Source organism: Excalfactoria chinensis, chromosome 5 (assembly GCF_039878825.1).
Source record: "Excalfactoria chinensis isolate bCotChi1 chromosome 5, bCotChi1.hap2, whole genome shotgun sequence".
NCBI classification, from domain to species: Eukaryota; Metazoa; Chordata; class Aves; order Galliformes; family Phasianidae; genus Excalfactoria; species Excalfactoria chinensis.
This window is the reverse complement of record NC_092829.1, coordinates 41145928-41163862: the sequence shown is the minus strand read 5'-3', so window position 1 is coordinate 41163862 and position 17935 is coordinate 41145928. Positions and strand designations below refer to the sequence as shown.

Genomic DNA, 17935 nt, shown 5'->3' with positions numbered 1-17935 from the left:
TTTCCCCAGCTGTCCAGAGGAAAAGATCATATGGATGACAGAGGTGAAAAAAGCTCTTCTTCAGTTTATGCAACAAAGATGTTTTCTTCTAGGGATCTATAAGCTGCAAGACTATAACTTTCACTTTCCAAACAGAGCTCAAATTCCCGCCCTTGGCACAGCATCATAGAGGACTTGCTTTCACTCACATGGACTAACTCTCTCTGAACAGTTTACCAACACACAGCCACTCCTTTTCTTCAAAGCTTGCTTTTGCTCACCTATTTTCCTTCTTCCTCCAGTGAGTACATAATGAGCAATAGTGAGTACCTAACATATAACAGTGACTTTAATTACCACCACATCAACTGGCAAGCGCGTTTTCCAAGATAATAACTGCCAATTAAACAAAACAAGCAAAAGCCTGGCACAGTGCTGTATAAAAGATATCTGTAAGCAAGCTGCCCCATGTACCAGATGCAGTTCAGCATGCTACCACATGCTCTGCCTCCCTCCTGAGAAAGGAGACACAGCAGCCCAGGAGAACTGCATGCACATGAGACTACCATGCACCCAGACTACAGGTGAGTTGCTGCTCCCCATCACTTTCTATGGACAAACCTAGATTCACATTCTTATCTGCATGTATCTGTACAGCTTACAACGGTTGAGTCCAATATATTTCATTCTACTGAGCAAATAGCTTCCTTTTGCACTAAAGCTACTCTTCGTGAACTTGAAAGTTTTTGACAATGTTTAAAAAACCTGTTGTCTGTGTTTTGTTTTAACTGCAGCTGCCATGAATTTCAATTTCATAATCTCACAGTAGATTATTTTTTCCTTTTAAACTCTGTGGGATTGCTTTGAAAGATGTTTGCTTGTCTGTAAATCTTAAAAAGAAAAAGGCTTTTCTGATTGGAGAGAAAAGCCCGTAAACGTGAGACGAGTGTAAACCAGCACTTTGAAAATCTAATAGTAAGGCAAAGGCATCCTTCACTCACACACATCTTCCTAAAGTTTCTGCTTAGAAACTGAACTTCACAATTTCTCTGACAAGTCTGAGACCTCCAAGACTGGCAATATTTTCATGAATGTTCAGTATTTTTCCTAACAAATGGATGAGCGAGGTACCTCTTAAGAAGCACTGTCCCAACTCTTTTGACTATACTTGCTACTAGACCTTTCACTTTGAACATCTATCTAGTTGTATGCAATTAGTCTATCCAGCCTTTAACTGCCTACTGTGTCTTCTCTCTTTGGAGGAAAAAAAAAAAGATGGCAAAATTGAGAGAAACTCTGAAGCCACACAGTTTAGCCCAGTCTCCCAACAGCTTTCAAAGGACAGCTCAAACAGTCCCTGGATTTTATGCTTAAAAAATCATGTGTGAAGAGGAGCCTGATGCCACAGCTTAGGAGGAAGCCAGATCATCTCCTGAGAGAACTAGGAGCCCAATGCCTGCTGCCCAACAAGGGCTTGCATGGCTCAGAAAGGCTCCCCTTGGTAATTTCCAGCCTAGGCCAATTAAAAACAAAGCAGATGATGGAAACAAGTTAAGTGTCACTATTATAAAGCACCTTCTTAATTTCAAGCACACTGCTGAAGCTAGCATAGCAGCAATTAACATGCCAGCCTTCATAATTACAACAGAGGAGCTTGTCACAATGCTTACAGCTAGCTCTTACTCCTCTCACAGCCAGAGAGCTCTTCTGCAGCCCTGCTCAATGACAACAGCATTCCAGGCAGCTCTGCTGCTCTGAGCAGCATCTTGTCCTGACTGAGGATAAGGACTCTGGGGCACTACTGCAATATATTAACAAAAGCACAACATGTCAGACATCTTGCTTTGGTTGAACTGAGACAGCTGCAAGGGAAGGGAAGTAGGCAGCAGAAATTGTAGTCAAAGAAAATGGTAATGAAGCCTGATCAGGGCCTACAATCATTTAGGTACTGACCTGATCGCTCTACAGTGATTTCTTTTCTTCTATCACCTATTCAAGTCCCAGCTAGGTAACTCAGTAGCAAATTTTATAAGCAAACTGTCAATTTCCACTGCAGTACAATAAAAACTCTCAAATATTCCTCTGCTTCAGAGAGGAATGCTCATGCATCATATGCCTTGGTGCCATCCCAGCTTGCCACACACTGCAATTATTTGCATTGGCACAGTGGATCTCCAGGAAGGCATGATCTTACCCCAACAACAGCACTGATAAAGGAGAGCATATAAGTTACAGCAGTCCTGGGGTTGCATTCATTTATTTAGAAAGGTAGGGGTTGTTTTTGTGCCCAGTGCTATTTCTTTTCTCAATAATGTTGTGCTACTGCTCCCTGCTTTTCTTACCATGGCATTGTGCTGAACACATACCTAGATTTGCTCCCCATGTAAAGAAGAACATTAAAAGAAAACCATTCAAATGCCACTTTCTTAGGGCTCCTTAGGATGCAGGAGCCACTCCAGACCCCAATTATCACCAGCTCTGCATTTCCATGCATGCATGGCTGGCTACAAGATCCACATTCCACTACATGGTGCAACTTATAGCCACCACGAGCCACCTCCAGTATTTTTCAAGGCAGGGTCTGCCAGAGAAAGTAGAGATATGGAAAAAAAAACAACTGCCTCACTGTGTGCAAGCCTGAGCAGATGTTTCACTACCCCAAAGCATGCAAATGACAGTGCAAAGTGCTGGAGCTCTGCATGCCCTGGGGGAGACAGGGAGAGATTCTCTGCCCCAGTTCCACACACATTTTCCAGCATTTATGCTTATAGGGCAGCTGTTTTCTTGTACAGTAGAAAGCTTAGAAATTCCTGATAAAGAGCTGGTCCATCTCCAATCCATGTTCCAGTAGAGATACAATTAGTAAAGCAACTACTTAAGAAGACAGGAAGGAAAACATGCAAGTAAAAAGCAAATTAATTTTCCCATAAGGAAAGGATATGCTTTCAGGTGTGCTTGCAGCATTGCCACCAACTCCTTACATGTTCTCTGAGATCTCAAATGGAAAACTACCAGAAACAAAGCAGTGTGGTTCCTCAAGCAACTTCAGAGATGGCCAAGATGAACAAGATTATGCTGTAAAGAAAGTTTTCTTACAAATTCCAATTCATACCACTGAATTTCTAGCCAGCCTGCTGAGAACTGCTGCAAGCCAGGGCTAGGGTGCAACTCCAGGTGCCATAGACCAGCACTTCCCAATGCACAGCCTTCATTTCCTGAGGAGATGCTAGTGTTGGGACTGAAGGAATCAGACCCACATGGAGCAACACCACAAGCCAAAATCCCAATTGCATGGATATCTCAGGGTTTGGAATTGGGCACTACAACTTCAGGCAGCTTAGCTGGGACTTAAAGCATCACTTCTGCTTGCACCTACAGGTATTGCAGGTCCCCACTGGCCTCCATCTCCTTTGCATCACACTGTCCAGCCTGTGAAACACAGAGGCTTCACAGAAAACAAGATCACAGTGGACACCCAAATACACGTAAAGATAATACCTTCACATATTCAAGCAATATTAGACCATTTCTCCTGGGAAGGCCTGTATCAAGGTAAGGAAGGTAACAGGTCTACCTGAAAAGGGAGGTCAGGAACAGCAGAATGACAACTTCAGAAAACAAGCAAAGGCTCCAGAATGTTGCAAGGCTGAAACCTTGGTTCAGCTGTGGCTGAAGATTTTATCTTGAATTTTATCATTAGTAATAATGAAAGTTTCTGAAGCCTTCTTTATGTCTTGTCAGTATCACCTTGACCAGCAGCTCCTGAATACATCAACATCAGTTGATGCGTTTTGTCCTGGGACAAACATCTACCATGGTAGTTTCTAGCTTTGGCACAGCAACACATCATCTCAAACAAACAAACAAACAGACCATTAGCTAAAAATACCCGAGTGGAAACAAAAGTATTTCAAGTGCTGTGTTATTACACTCCCTATCCTTTTCTGCAACCCCACTTTTCTTTCCTGTGACCACTGAGATAACCTCTGATATTTGCATAACTTTTTCCTCCCAAAAAAGAAGTGGGAGATACTTTCTTGAATAACATTTGTGAAAAACAGTTTGATATTTTTGTTGTTGCTGTTAACAGTCTAGCCAGAGTCTATGAAGATGTAGGGAACATAGCAAGAGGACAACTAAAACGCCTGCAAACAAAAACACAGTGGCAGTCCATGCTGTACTTTTCCCTCCCCACGTTTCAGAAGCTGCTCATTAAATCCAGTTTTAAGCCAGGGTGGAGATGAGCCACAGAAACTCCCAAGATGAGATAACACCAGTACGTGAAGTGGGTCATCAATCAGCCAAACTCGTAAGGAAGATATCACCACCGTGTGCACACAGGCATTGCACAACACAATTGGCCCAGAGCAGCCTACCCATCAGCGCCCTTCTGTTGAGCTGGAGTTAGGACCATTCCTCCGGTCTCGTTCAGTTTCCACCTTGACCCCTCAGCCTGCCTAAACACAGTGCTAGCCAAACAAGAAATTTAGGGGTGGAAATAAATATTTAGTGTGAAACACACGCCAGCACACAAGCCTGAAAAGCAATACCAGAACCTGTATCCTTTCTGAGGGAAACAAGAATCTTTGAGAGGAGAACTAAGCTCCAAATGCAAGTCATCTTTAGAAAAAGGATACTTTAAAGAACAAAAATCTTCAGCTTAGTGTAATAAATGTGTAAACTCTTCAGGGTTTCCTAATGAGCTGCACAAATTTGCTGGATGAAGAATCCCAACATGTTTCATAAAAGCAGATCGAAGAACACACTGTGTTATTCTGCACAAAAATTATTAAGCTTTCAAAATATTTTAAATATGAGGGTGTAGAAAAGCAATAGTGAATGCAACTCTCCATATCCTGTAGGATGGCAGGAAGATGGGAGGATTCCTTCAGCCCTTGCACAGCCAGTGGTTCACTGCAGCACATCTCAGCTTTTAACAATGCAAGTCCCTTCCAACCCAAGACATTCTGTGATGTTCTTTGACAGTGCTCTGTAGAAAAAGTAAAATCCACTGAGTTGGCGAAAAGTGCTTTCATTAAACTCATGCAAGAGGCAAAAATAGTACTTTTTGGATGAAATTCAAGTGGATCTGGCTCGTGTCCAACAACAATTAATATACTGAATTCTCGGGCAGCTAAATTAAACAGCTTCTGCCCACTGGACCTTCAGGAAATGGCATTGTAGAAGGCTAAAAAAAATTGGCTCTATCAAAGACTATGCATGCTGGTCCCCCAGTACAGTCCATTCTACCTTCCCTTTTCCAAGAGTAACTGTATTTAAATTCATTTTGAGGTGGTTTGGCAGTATGAACTCCAGCACACAATTCCTCTGTCTGTTGTAGCTGTATGATTGTTACCATTCAGCTTTCTAGGCATGTCTTCTTAAAGCAGCTCTGCAGACATTTAAGGAGAGGAGCAGCAAATACTGCATTATGAGAGAATCAAGCCAGCACTCTTCTGTAAGATCCTTTTATTCATTTCCTTTAAGAAAAACATAGCAGCTGCCCTGCATCTTTGTATAAAACAACAAAATTCCATGACTTCACAGCACTAGCACAGGGCAGCCCACCAAAAGCACCTGCCTCCCACACAAGCAGTAAGCCAGTGCAGAGCTGGGAGCTCTCTTCAAGCTGGCATGTACCCACACAAGCCCTAGTAGCAGCCAGCACTTGTGCCTACAGCCAGGCTGCCGACGCTCATCCACTGCCCCACTGCTGCTGGATTCAAGCCACAGCTCTGCCTCTAACAGAGATATTCTGCCTGTATTTGGAATGGCCCTTTGGGATTACAAGAAAAACAGTTCTGTGGTTTCAAACTGAGGCATTTCAAAGAAAAGAATCAATAGGGAAGGCTGGGATCAAAGTAAAAAAGATGTAGCTTTGTATGTCATTAACACACAGCAGATACTTAACAGTTAGAAGGGACAACCATCACAAAAAATTAAGTTGTAATACCTAGTGGACCAGAGGGCAGAAAGAAAACCTGAATGGTCTTAAATCAGTGTAATCTCATTTTCCAAGCACCAATTTCTGATCATTTCTTTTCCTATTTTATTTAGTATTCAAGAAATTTCTTTCTAGCATCTTCCCCTCGCATTGCTCTGTATACCAGTAGCATACAGAGGATGTCTCAGGCGCTCTAATTTCCATGCATTAGTACCAGCAGGTAATTCAACTTTCACAGAGCCATAGATGGCTGAAATTGCATTCCTAGGAAGCATGCTCCCTTTAATAAGAACAATCAAATGCCGTGATTTGTAGGAAGTAACTTTTTCCCCTGACCTTTTTATTATTGGCAAAACATCAGCAGATTATTAAAGTGCAAGGAGCACAATCTATGATAGATAACCTTGTGTTGCTGCATATCAGACCCAACACCCCTCCTCTGTGGTCACACATATACCTTTGTTTTCCAAAACAATTCTGATTTACAAAGACTTATAGATTACTGACAAGAGTCTGAGCATGCTGCAGGTGAGCATGGTTTGCACAGCTTCTGCAAGCCTACGCAAGGGTGGGAAAAGAAACCAAGTTCCAACAAGAAAGCAACTTTACTTCTGTATGTGGCAACTGCAAGATCACTACTGACATAATACGTGCTATCTGTACCTGAAATACACCACCATGAAAAATTGGAAGAGACCCCCCAGAAAACCCACAAGACCATCTTCAAGTCTTAAATCAGCTGCACTATGAGACTGAAGATGTTCAACCCACTTACTTAATCAAAGACACTTAAAGCATCACCTGATCATAAACCACAGTTCCTTAGAGAGAAGTTGTCAAAGCTGGAAAAAGGAAGCCAGAAAACAAGCTGGATTGAGTGAAAAAGCACAGCTTTTATTGTAAAGATAATTACCCTTCACATGTCTTACTGAGGAGTGTGAGAGAATTGCCAACGAAATCAAAATGCACAGCATGCCTAAGATATGTAAGATACTAAATTTGAGGTAAGAATCCCAGGCTAAAACACTGTAGCTTGCAGATAAAGTCAAATGAGATCAATAGGGTTGATAATCCTGACTCTGTAAGAGGAAAAAAAGAAGACTCCAAAAAATAAACTGTATCCTTTCAATGTGAACACACTTAACTGCCATCCAAGCAGACTGCAGAAGCCCTCTCCAAACACCACGCTGTCCTTCTCCAGCTTCCCGAGCGCTGCACCTCACTGTACTGTAAGCAAACAGCATGGCAGCCTGCGGTGGGCAGCTTGTGCTGCTGGGTAAATGTTTCTAGCCACTAAAGACTACATTTATTCTCCACTTAATTATTCCAAGATCCTTTTCCAAAAATCAGTATGAAGAAAAATAGAAAAATTTCCTGGCTGATGCTCCTAACTTAATGGTATAATATTTACAATATTGGAAATCTCTCATCTGTAGTTTGTCTCAGAGACTCACTGAGCCAAATGCTTATAGCACAGTAGGGCTGCCCATTAAAAATAATACTGTATAATTCCAGTCTTCCTGCAGGCATCATCTGTATGTACAGCTCCAGTCATGTTAGAAACATTATTAAGAGCTACAGTATTTAACTCACCGTTTAATTTTTACTTTACATTAAATGAAAGCAAAGAGAATAACTAAAGCAGCAGTGGGGAAATAAAAGATAGAGCTAAAGATTTCCCAATAGCTTTATCTAGAAAGTAAAGAAGCATACTCTGCCTTGAACAGAATAGGCAGACAAGGCCAAAAAAACCTAGAAAAGTGATCAGACCATCTGCAAGCCTTCAGTCTTGCAGATGAGCAGAACAGGAAAATACACACACACACATATATATATACACACACTCCCAAACTGACTTTGCTTTCACCATTTTTCCCATTGCATGGATACAGGGATGCAAGTTATCTCCCCACAGCTACACAGAGTCCATGACAAAAGTAAGAACAACCTGAATGCAAAGCCAAACACTTCAGTCACAAAAATGGTCCTTCTTCCACTGCCTCAGCCTGTGTCCAGAAGTACAAAATCAATGGGAGAAGAGAGAGATGAGAGTATTTATCAGGAATACTTCTAACCCACCTAGAAGCACACAGTAGTAGTGGCACAGCTACACTCAATGTGCAAAGCTCTCACATTACAATCTAAGCTATTTGGAATGGGGTGTGAACTGGTACTCAAAAGATTCAGCTTTCTGAATCAAGTGGAGCTGATGCAGACCCTCAGTTGAAAGAGGCAAAAAAACTCCGTGTTGCTTAATGCTTTTTAGATGAGGGATTGAAATGCTCAAGGATGCAATTCCCACACCACCTTCCCCCTGAGAGCAACTGGTTCACATCCAGCTCAGAGCAGAAATGTCAAGTACCATCACGTGCACTCCTGATAGACTTGGAGAGGTAAGGGAATAGCCTGAGTGCACTCCCAGAAGGCAGATACACAAATGGGACAAGTCCCTGTGGATCAGCCTGGCAGCGCTCCGAGGAGAACAGCAACAGGTGCAGGCAGAGGGAACGCTGTATAGTGGTGGCCAGGACCCCACGGTGCAATGGTGAATTAGCAAGAGAACTCACTGCAGCTTCCTCTTGACAGCTTCAACTCCTTTAGACCCAGTGAAGACACTTTGCAAATAAATTACTTTCATCCACAGCGAGAAGCAGGGTTTGTAACAGCAGTGCCAAGCAGAACACAGCAGTAAGCTACACCTCACTCTGCAGCATGGAAGTCTGCAAGGAGCCATGCCAGTATAGCACAGTCAGAACTGACTCCTGCAACAGCAGCACCCTGTGCAGTAGTGCCCCTGCTCACGTAGCTCCAGGCTTACCGTGGAGCTGCCTCTGGTTCTTCACTCTGTACCCATTGCCATTTCACTGGGAATGCTTGTAGCTTCCTCCCACAAACTGCTGCAGCCCTGAGCTACAAATGGCAGTAAGGTCTCCTAGCAAGGCCTGGGAGACAGCACTGAGATGGAAAAACTTAAGTTATTAAGCACCACATTGGTGCAGGTTTTAATTTTGGCTTAAATCTCTTTCCCTGCCATGGCTACAGTAATACTGTACAACTACTCATTATCCTTATCTTAACTAGAGAAGCCCCTTTCAATTTAGCACTTAATGTAATTATGGTAAATCAAATCACATTCAGAAAAAAAATCTTACTTTACCAGAGCTATTATATTACCTCTACAAAACTGTCAGTTAAAAGCTATTAAACACTGAGGGTTTGTACCTACTCAGAGAACAGAAAGGTGAGTTTTTAAACTGAAAATTGTTTAAATTCTATTTCCAAATTCCACATCTCCAAGGGGAAAAGGTAGACTCTCAACAGCAACACAGTGACCCTGGCAGTACTGTGACACATGAACACCAATTCCCTGTTCTTTCATATATAATTTACTTTTAATATGAGGATTTGCATTTCACTGAGTATGGCAAACAAATGCCTTTTTGTCCTTTCAACAAAATTAGCTCTGGCTAGAGATGTACTGCTGACATGTGAGAGACATACACAGAACAAAAGCAGTTGGCTGCCATAGAGTCAAGCTGAAAACACATATTCACCTCAAGGGGTTCGGGATGTCAGATGCAGCATTGGAGATGAAACCAGAGAAGCTAGGAGGACACGAGGTAAAAAACCATGTGTATTTGCATGTCACCTAAGAAACATATGATAAGTGGTAAAAGCTTGAAGAACTGGATATTGCAAACACTGACTCAGGCAAAAAGGTTCCTGTTTAGAGAAATCCTGTTACAGTCAACATGATTTCATTTGTGAGGACAAACGGCAGAGATGGATTTCACATCTGTATCACAGAAGACTGAAAACTGCAAACAGAGATTTCTGGAAGCACAGTCTGTTTAAAGAAACTGATTTCTACACTATTAACCGAGGGAGGTGGGTGGGGGTGGAAATGGGCAACACATCTACAAGAAGTACTGAAGAAAGGTAGACACATCTCAGCATGACCAGTTTGTGTTCTTGTCAGTAATAAACGCTAGATTGTAATATTTGAATTTATGTTAGAATTTTAACATGGTGCAAGCATAACAGACAGGGAATAAAATATTCAGTAGGAAGTATATTTATCATATCTTTGTTCGACAATCAAAAGAGCATCACCAATAATTAGCAGCAGGCACTAAAACAGCTTTCTGCTGACCATAGGTGGTATTGGTCACAGCAAGGTTGATATTAGTGCAATAAAGTCAAACGATGACAGCTTTACAGCTGAGAGCAACATACTGGATATTTCTGGGAAAAGAATCTTTAGCACCATTGGGACTATTTGGGTTAAATGACTTCTGAGTCACAGCTGGTTGTTCAGTGTCTCACTTGGTATATACCTCCCTTTTATTTCCTCATGAGGATGTGTCTGTTTAGAGAAGAGGAAGAAAGTGGCACTGCTGCAGCTGCTCTTTGCTACTTCAGAGTTAACACCCAGTATCTTGCTGACACAATGAGATTTGTCTCATTTATATTACTGAGTAGCCTAGCCAAAACCAGGGCCACATTGCGTGAACTTACAGAATGCAGACCTTGACACCAAGGAAGCTGTAATCCAAGCAGACGCAAGCCAAGACAAAAAGGGCACATGGAGGCAGTGTGACATACCCATGGCCACATACTTTATCAGGGGCATTTGTGGGCAGGAAACACTGCCACACTTCTCACATATGCTCATGGCTATGGCATCCTCCTGGCTTTGCAGCACACCGCACCCTCTTGGAAGAGAAAACTTCCAGCACCTATGCTGAGGTTCTACAAGCCAGAACTTGAACATCAATTCAGAGAAATGGGGCTAGATACCTTACAGCCCAGGCTTAGTTTACTCAGACTCTAGCCCTGTCCACAGGCAGAGCTGCTGGAGTCTGCTGCAGTGCACAGGTATATGAACAAATGAAGAGAGGGTACTGCAACATGCTTCCACAGCCTGCAGTCCAGAGAGAATTTCAGGTGATAGCAGAAGAGTAATTACAAGCAACAAAGCCTGAATCTTGGTTTGCATTCATCAGCCCTGTGCTAAAAACAAACAAAACCCCAAAATAACCCTTTTTTTTTTATTATTATTTTTATTTTTTTTTCTCTCCAAATTATATATTCTTTCCACAGTGATGCAACGAGCAAGACAAGGAGGTCAGATCAAATTAACAGGCAAATTAAAGACAGTGTTTTTAAACCCAACTTAAAAGCACAGAGATTGTTTATGTCATGCCAGACACGCCTGTGCCCTGCTTTAGGCTGATAACAAGGAGTACCATGGAAGGCACCTTACTTTACTGCCTTGTCCACTAGTGCTGTCATCAGTATGGAGCATTCAGTGTTCACAGAATGCCCTCGTAATCCAAGTGAGGATTTACTACTTTATGGGGGGGGGGGAAACAAAACTGATATTGCTCAGACTTGACTATCTTTGACTCACATATGGAAAAAAAGGGTCATGAAATAATCTGTAAATCCAGATTTCTTTCCTCAGTAAGGTAAGGGGGGAAAAATATTCACTGTATCAGCAACAATCAGGCTCACAGCATTGTGTGAGCTACTATTCAAAGCAGCACAGCAAGAAGCGGCAGAAAGATTCATTTTATAAAATGTAAATCTCATCTATTTGCAGCCATGCCAGGAGCTTACCAGAGTAAACCCCACTGGCCCAGCATTAATCCCAGTGGCAATTTCACATCCGACATCCAGGGATTTTACAGATGAGCCAGCGGCAACTCCCTGAGCAAACGGTGTGATATTTGATAAACTGTCAGAAAGCCTCAGTCACCACCTACATAAAAGTGATTCTCTCCTGATGCTGAAAATTATATTAACACACACATACACACACACACACACACACACACAGAAGTGTTTTGTTTTCTTTTTTGGCTTCTGCCAAGATTACCCACAGTGAGTAATAGCTACCCACACCATGCTACATAGCAGAACTCCCTTCCTCTCCTCAATGGGACGTCACAATTGTTCACTGCAAGGAAAGAATTCCCCATAATTATAATCTGAACAAAACAAAGCAATCAAACAGTGGTACACTGGTGTAGGTTTTGCAGTCTTGATTGACATCAAACAACACAAGTAACAAAAGCCAAACTGTCTCTGCACACCAAAGGTGGGAAGGAGAAGCACCACATGAGCACTTGTCCAGAACAAACTGCATTATCACAGAAGTTAAAAATACTTTTAAGTACAGCTTCATGTTTTTGCTGTGAGAAAACTGAAAAGCTAGCAAGACCCAGCTTTTGTGCTTGAAATGCTGGGCTGAGATGCAGAAGAGCAAACTGCACATTCAAGCTTTCCACTCAACACCACAAAATGAGACATTTCATCACTCAGTGCCTCTCTTCCCTGTCTTTGGAAGTCAGGCCTGCTTTTATCCTAGCCTTTGCTGACCGGTTTTGACAGAGCATCCTTTGGGACGCTGCTACAGTAGCGCCACGTTTGGGGAATACACACAGAATTGCCACTACATTATTCCTTGGGGGCACAATTTCACACTGACAGCTGAGGCAGGATGAAGTAGGCAAATTTGCTCCATGAGGATGGCTACTCACAACACATCCTGGCTTACTGAGAACCTGAGTGTTTCTCTCTTGGCTTTAGTCAAAAGATTTGATGTTGACACTGTAATCATAAAAATAGTAACAATTTCCCAAAACATCCAAATTCACACAGCATGGGCAAGAAATTTAACAAAGCACATGCAGAAATGCATCAAGACAACCCAGCATACCAGGGTTACAGAAGTTGGCCTGAGACACAGCCATCAGTGACACACTATCAGGCAGGAAGCCCAGAAACACACCTATAATCAATGAGAGGAGCCTTTCCAATCCAGTGGTTTGATTTATGCATGTAAAAGCCCTTCAGTACAAAAGGTGCATAAAGGAAACAATAAATAAAGGCACAATTCCAAGAGAACAACAACACTAGCTAAGACTACAGAACAAGGAATAGGACTTAGGTGTTTCTCTAGGTTGCAAAAAACAACCACAAGTAGCTAGACTATTCTGACCTGAAAATAAACCCTCTTTTCCCATTGCTGTCCTTTAGTGATTAAGAGAATAGTGGAATTGCTCATGTTAGAAAGGACCTTAAAGGTCATTGAGTCCAATCACAACCTAACCGTGCTACTCTAACTAACAACCCTCTGCAAAATCATGTCCCTGAGCACCATATCCAAGCGGTTTTTAAACACATCCAGGGATGGTGACTCAACCACCTCCCCGAGGAGCCTATTCCAGTGCTTAACAACCCTTCCAGTAAGAAACCATTTAAGTGTAACTTTTATCTATCTGCTGACAGCTGCTACCCATTTTACAGAATATCCACCTCCGACCCCATGGTCTTTTTGTATGTACAGCCTAAAGCAAGAAAAAAGCCCCTATATTTTGAAACAGCGCTCATAGAAATTAGTGAACTAGTGAAGATGTCTCACCTTTAGAGTCCTTCAGTGATAATACTCCTGACAAGCAGGGATTACTTCAATAACTTTTTGCTAGTTGCAGGCTCACCTGATCTATATGCTTGGCAGAGAGCATCAACAAATCCATTTTTCTCCAGCCACCTCCAGTGAGTAGCAATGAGCAGAGGCACTTCAGCAAGGAATGTCAGAGCTGCTACAATTTGAAGGCTGGCTTAAAATATACAGCATAGGAAGATGTGCTGTATCTAATTAGCATCACAGCAGAAGCACGTGGGTGATAGATTTTACAGGCAGCTGCTGAAGAGTAACCAATGAATGCTGCAGTGGAAAAGGCAAGCAGGTACAATGTATCTTGCCTTCCACAAGGCTGCAAAATGAGGGCAGTGTGTAGCCAGGCCTGAGGACAACCAGTTCACTTGGGATCTGAGACTGAGTTCTCAGTGGCTTATTTTGGGAAGACCTGGGCAGGGCAAACATTGCTCCCCAGCCGTCTGCAGAGGCTCAGCAGCTGCTTATCAAAGGCTGTTTTTCAGGATGGTTGTCTCCTTCCTCCTCACACAGCCAGAACAAGCCACAGCACCGAGGAAGTCAGAACCTGTTATTTAGGCAGGGCCTGATACAATTAAAATGCACCACAATAGCACTGCTCCATAAGCAGAGCTGTGAGCTCCACATGCAGCAACACCTGGATGAGTCTGCCTGGTCTCAAATGCTCCGTGCTCCGCAAAGCACAGCACAAATGCCAGCAGCAGAAGTCTGCGTGAAGAGCAAGCAAGCCCAGCCCCAGGCTGAGACAGGCTGGCAGAGCAGGTCCCTTTCACTCCCGGTGAAACCCACACGTACTTGGCATTCAGATTGTCTGTGACCATTCCCTGAGCTACTGCTCGTGTTTCCTTTACCTTAGTAACCACGGCGGGAACACATAAACACCTACAGTGTGCTGCCAGAGGCATCTCCCATTGAAGTATGGAGGCATGAAGAGCACCATTTCTGACTAAGAAAGTACTGTACTATTAATGTTCCAAAGGCAGGCAGGCCAGGAGAAGAAACACTAAATGCAGCTTTTTCCTGAATAAAACAGCAAAGTCAAATAGCACAAATCCATGCAGCTGCAGAGGGAGCTCTGCTCTCCATGGCTCAGAGCAGCTAACGTGCTTTGCAGCAGTCTGAGTTTTACCTCTTTAAGCCCCTGACCCAGTCCTAAGCAACCTCCTGCACCAGTAACATTGACAGTCTCTCAGTGGCTGCCTGAGGAGAATAGGTTCTTTAGACATGAAGCATGGGTAACCCAATTCAGACTGGCATAACTGAAATTTCTCTGATCTGCAAACATACTATGAGCAAGTCAGGTCTGAGCTGTGATTTGAATGTAGCACGCTATGCTCCAGACACTGCCCATTACAGACTGCAGGAGCAGCCTTTCCCTACAGGCATCCCAGGTTCCCAGCTGCAGCGCTGCACTGGACACTGAGCCCTTCTTCTCCCGCTGCAGACACAAAAGCACCTCACTAAGGTTAAATAGCTAAACCCAAGCTAAATACCTAACCCAGCAATGGAAACTGAACCACCTGTACTGTACAAGCCTCCCTCCCACTCACCTGATGAATCAGTGTTGCAATAATGCACGGGGAAATTAAATTAAGTCCCATGGAAAGATTACAGCAGTAAATCCTCCTTTCAGTTATATCCCTGCAACAGCATGATTAAATCATTCCTCAGATTTACACTGCCTGCTTCAGACCAGAACAGGCTGCAGGCAGGACTAAGGCCTGGCATTTATTTTTCCCCTTTCATCAAGAAACTGCCATCCCTGCCTCAATCAGCAGTGGCACGGAGTGAGCCCAGGTGTCTGACCACACCCCCTGGCTACCCACCACCTCCTGAGCCAGCTCAGCTCAGCGGCACCTGCCACCATTGTATCAACAAAGCTGACCATGTGCATAGAGAAGTTGCTGTGTCTGAGGGCTCACCTCCCTCCCTGTCCGGCACTCCATTGGGGTGACCTGCCACCAAGGAGGACAGTTGGCAGGTGGGGACATACAATTGCTCACTGCTTTACAGACCCTGCGGAGAGGGAAGGAATATTTTGACAAGAAAGATACTACTGTAGCTAGAAGAAGGAAGGAGGTAAATATACAGCTTAAAGGCATAACTTCCCTCCTCATTATTTCAAACAATGGTTTCTCACTACTGCACTGTAGGTTTGTGTGGCAGCTGAAAAATATGGTTGCTGATCCACCAGGCAGCCAAGTAGGCACTTACATATTTTGTTCTCCAGGAATACCGCCTTGCTTCATTAAGTTCAAGCCAAAAGCATCCCCAAACTCTGATCTACAGTCTACCTGGTTTACAGACAATAGCACATATGGTCCCCGGTACACATACATGCCTAAAGGTAATCACCAGCTTCATTGGCATGTAAGCAATTAATGTCAATGGAGACAGTCTCCCAGCTGATTCCTTACCACTCCAGAATAAGTCTATTAAAGATGGGTCCACTGACAAGACGTGTCCACATCCATACCAGCGATGTCACCTTCAATGCTCACCCCATACCATGCAGCCACACACCTCCACCCTGCCACAATAGAGTGCTGCACGGAGACACCCCACAAACCCTAAACGGATCACAAACAGCAAACTCTTTTGCTTCCACAGCCCAGACAAAAGCACAAAAGTGGCGTTACCTTCTGGGAGCCCCCAGAGCTCAGCTTCTAACTGCAATCACTTTGCTCATACACGCAGTGGGGTACCACGTTCTGCTGAAAAATAAGCAGCCTGCCTATGTTGAAGGTTCTTTTTAGGGGTTGTTTGGGGGCTGCTGGCTTTTGGAGGGGGGAGGGGGCTGGCTGTTTGGGGGCAGAGGCTGTGAGGCAGAGTGCTGTGGGCCAGAGATGGGAAACCCGGAGCGCCTTACCTGGCCGGGGCGAGCCGGGCCCCGAGCGGCGCCGCCTTCAGCACGCCGCGCCCCGCCACGCCGCCCGCATCGCCGCCGGACCACAAAGCGTGGGCTGCGGCCGAGGGCACGCGTGGGCCCCGCGGAACCACACGGAGCTACGGGCCGCGGCCGGACAGCTGCTCGGGGAGGCGGCGGCAGGAAATACCAAAAGACTGATCCAACCACGCTAGGGAGGGAGGGAAGAAAGGGGGGGAAGAGAGGAAAAAATAGAAGGGGAGGAGAAACAAAAAAAAAAGAAAAAAAGTGGGGGGGAGAAAAAATGAAAGGAAGCGTGCAAAATGCGGGAGGGATCGGCGCGGAGCGGGGGTCGGGGCTTCTGGCTCGCCTCCTTCCCCCCCAGCCTGGTTCTTTCTTCTCCCCAGCGCAGCGAGAGGCTGAAGCCAAAGCGAGAGCCGGAGTAAATAAACGAAACAAAAAGCCCCGAGCGGTAAGGAGGCACAGGCAACCCCGGGAAGGCGGCCAGTCGTGCTTGGGGTGCGCCGACCCTGCGTATAAGGTAACAGGAAAGCCAACCTGCAGAAACGGCCACGCCGAAGCCCTCCAGCTGCAGGAGCGCTTGGTCTCAGCATCCGGCCATCCTCCTCCTCCTCCTCCGACGCCGTGACTCGAACCGCCCGAGCGATGTGCAGCTCTGACACGGAGGCGGGCGCGCTCTCGGCTTCACACGTGCATGCAGAATGAAACGATCAGACCCGCTGCAAGCGGAGCCCCGAGCTTCTCCAGGAGAGGATGACGGCCCTCTCGGCGCTGGTCGCAGCCCCCCGAGGGAGGCAGGACTTGACGGGGGATCCGGTGCGGCACCGCGGTCACAGTGTGACACGGCCCCACGCGTTTGACTGCCTCTGCCTCTTCTGCGCCCCACAAATCCCACGGGTCGGTTTTGGACCAGGGCAGGAGCTGAAGCAGAACTCAGCTCCTCCACTTCCTTAAAGAAGATAAAGCCAAGCATCTGCCTGGACCCTTGGTAGTGGCAAAGTTCAAACACACCCAACTTTCTGAAACCAAAATCACATGAAGGGATAATGTGACCAATACACGTGTCTGACTTTCATCTCCAAGCCTGAGTCACCATTTACAGCAAAGCACGATGTGAAGCTCAGGCTTGTGCTTCTGAAACCAGGAGTGCTGAACTAGATGCCTGGAGTGCTTCCCCACCCATAGCAGGAAAAGCCAGACCCTTTTTCTCTCTAGCGCACATCCTCAAAGCCAAAGTCCAGACCCACGGTGCTCCTCACACGGTGCAGCAAGGCAGCTTCCACTCTAAAGAGCCACCACTTACAGATTTAAGAAAAGCAAAATTCCTCCAAAACAATAATCTCATCTTGAATGACAAAAGTTTCATTCACAGCCTCCAGTCAACTGCAGCCAGACCATGGGGGTTCATCCCACATTACTCATGCTCATGTACCTGATGTTGCTCAGTAAAGGCACTTATTTACTGAGCCCAGCAGGATGCAGAGCAGCACACACTGTACCTGGCTGGGAATGGATCACGACACAGGAGCAGCACCTGTTTGTATCTTTCCTTGAAGATCTAGTACAAGATAAGACTATAAACAGATCATAAACTAGACCATAAACAGATCAAGCATGCTAAAGGTGTGGTCAGTGCTTAGGCAAACTTGGAATAGCCCAG

The 17935-nt window shown here is 44.7% G+C and overlaps 1 protein-coding gene across 3 annotated transcripts in view; it reads right to left on the bottom strand.

Annotated features, from left to right (window-relative positions):
• OSBPL5 (oxysterol binding protein like 5) overlaps nt 1-17935 on the bottom strand; it is a 154585-nt gene that overhangs the window by 106056 nt on the left and 30594 nt on the right. The window contains exon 1 of one of the 3 annotated variants that reach the window (XM_072338314.1): nt 16813-17210. The exons of 1 other annotated variant lie outside the window; for it this stretch is intronic. The gene's annotated coding sequence lies outside the window, so the exon portion shown is untranslated. Of the gene's footprint in view, nt 1-16257; nt 16472-16812; nt 17211-17935 lie in introns of those variants that run through there. One more of the 3 variants, XM_072338316.1, reaches the window with a different exon arrangement.